The sequence below is a fragment of the Octopus sinensis genome, linkage group LG7, assembly GCF_006345805.1.
Source record: "Octopus sinensis linkage group LG7, ASM634580v1, whole genome shotgun sequence".
NCBI lineage: Eukaryota > Metazoa > Mollusca > Cephalopoda > Octopoda > Octopodidae > Octopus > Octopus sinensis.
The window spans coordinates 12,640,649-12,643,426 of record NC_043003.1 but is presented as its reverse complement, the minus strand read 5'-3'; the positions used below and the strand labels follow the sequence as shown (position 1 = coordinate 12,643,426).

The following is a 2,778-nucleotide window of genomic DNA, read 5'->3' as shown; positions in this document are numbered from 1 at the left end:
ATTTGTGGGTTAACAAGGCAACCAATGGTTTCATGCAAACAGAGCTTCACAATTGTTCAAGTGTGCCACATGGAGATGAGTACTAACACTTCCATGTGACATACTTGAACAATTGTGAAGATCTCTTCACATGAAACAATTGGTTGCTTGTTAAACTAAAAATAAAGAATATTTATCCACTAATGCTGTGTTGAGCACTCATTCTCAATGTTTGATATCAGCAGTGTGTGTGTGTGTGTGTGTATCACATTGCATTTATATGTCTTTGGATTTAGCTCAAATGAGGCTACAACAAACAACCTAAGCTTACTGCCTAAACTATCAACTTGAAATTATAAGAAAATCAACACAAACACCTACCTGCATATTTACAATGAATACATACACATAGCTATACGTAGAGGTATCATTTGTAAATTAATTAATAAGAAATCTAAATAGGAAAATGAATCAGAGTGACTTGTTTTATATAATTCCTGTGATATTATACAGGTTCCTGAGTTTTGTACAAATTACAGTCAACTATTCACAGCATAAGAAGATAATCCTGACTGAATTTCTTAATCCTTTCTGGTATGAATCCAAGGCCTGCTTGGGGACTATACCACAAGAGATTTATTTATATTTCAGCACACCAAATATCTAAAATTAAAATAAAATATTAACAACCCCACAAAAAACCACAGGTATTTTTCAAGTCAATTACAGATTCATTTAAATTGTTTTATAAGGGAAACTTATGAAATTAAAATTGCGTTCTCTTTCTATGCTTAGACAGTAATGATTTTCTCTTGTTATGAAGAAACCTTGTTATAGTTTACACACACATGTATACACTATATTTTGGTGGGAAAGAAACAAGAGGCAAAAAAGAAAACCAGGTAATCTGAAGAAAATAACATGATATTGAACAATCAGCAATGAAGACAAACCAAATAGGTATAAACTACCTTAAAATATAAACATTTTTTCATATATATATATATATATATATATACACACACACACACACAAACATTTATACATACATGTTTATATGTAATATTTTTCTTCATTTCTAAAAGAAAAGTTCAACAATCATTACATAAATTAAAAAAAAAAAAGTCCAAATATTCCACCAGCACACTTAAATATCTATCTGCTTCTTTTAAGAAATCACACACAGAATATACCACTAGACAAATGTGTAGATGTGATGAATTTTGTTGCACAGAGTCAGGGAAGAGGATAAAAGCAAAGCTGAGAGCTTTTCTCTTTACTGGAAGGCACTTGGGAAGTATTACAATGCTATAGAAAGCCTAGCTTCTTGGATTCATTTTGGAAATTTATATATACATGAGAAAAATAGAAATGGTGATCAGTTTTGTCAAAGAACAAAATTAGTTGTATTATTATAATTATGTTTTTTTTCAACCATATAGGAATATGAATGAGTACGCATGCACACAAATCAGTGTGTGTGTATGCATGCATGCGTGTGTGTACATATATATATATATATATATAGGAGAGGGACACACTGACACACAAATATGTAGACTATATTTATATATATATATATATATATACATACACACATATATACATACAAACACAGAAACACACAAACGTATATTATAGAAAGATGTGTGTGTAGAAAGGTTTTTATCAGAAATAATCATTAGGAAGAACAATGTATATACATATACACTCAATACAAACAGTATATAATATATATGACTACTATAGAGCCATGAACCAGTGAAATCTTGTTATCTCTATAATAAATCTACACTAACACAGGATACTTTATCCACAAAGTTACACACACAAACACACAGCACTCACATATTCGAAGAAAGGAAGACAACTTGTGGTGAATCAGTCATTGAAAGCTACAGGCAGACAGTATGGAAAATATACTATTTACATATTTGTTACAAACATTAATGTGTACGTCATTACACAGGTTTACATCTATATATTTATTTATCATTGGTGTACCGTAAATCCTCGAGTATAGTCCGCTCTTGAGTATAATACACAGGGGATTTTTAGGGGGCTGTGCCTCTAAAAAACCTAAACCTTGTGTATAATACACACCCCTTCACTAACTTGAGTCAAGGAGGTATATATAAACGTCCTTAATTTGTAAAAATGTATAAGGTAATGTCCTTTATTATAATTGTATATATAACATAATGCAAACGTGTAGCTTTTTTGGGCATTTTGTTTGCAGAAAATAAAGAAATAACAGTAATAACGTTTAATAAATGTTGCTTATTGCAAGTTATGGGTGATTCTTTTATGACTTCATTGCTTTCTGGCTTAGCTTAAGGTATTTTCGCGTCTGACATCACAAAATGCGTCTGAATAAACATTGTCGGACAGCATACTGAGACTCGAACATTGCTTAGAAAATAATTTTCATTCTTAACCTCGTGTATAATATGCACTAGGGATTTTGACTTTTAAATTTTGGGGAAAAAATGCGGATTATACTCAAGGATTTACGGTAAATTATTTACATACTCAGTTTTTGTTTAATGGAACAGCTTGGTATTATTTAAAAAAAATGTCCTGGATTCAGAGATAAAAGGAAAATGAAGCAGCTCTGCAGCAAAGACATATTGAACTCACTTCCTCTTCGACTGGGGGTACAATAAATTTGCTAGGGTGTGAGTCTCTCTATCTCACACACACACATACATATATATGTATGTATGCATGTATATTTATTCAACTTTTGCAGGACAAGAGGTGACAATGACTTGAAAGCTTCATCTGCTAGCCTTTTTT

General features: G+C 31.3%; 1 long non-coding RNA gene across 1 annotated transcript; it reads right to left on the bottom strand.

The window, feature by feature from the left end:
- On the bottom strand, positions 1–1,537 carry LOC118764174. Its single transcript, XR_004999958.1, has 2 exons — positions 388–1,537; positions 1–356 (listed from the first exon to the last, which is right to left on the bottom strand). It is a non-coding gene; the product is annotated as an uncharacterized LOC118764174 (long non-coding RNA).
- Positions 1,538–2,778: the final 1,241 nt, after the last annotated feature.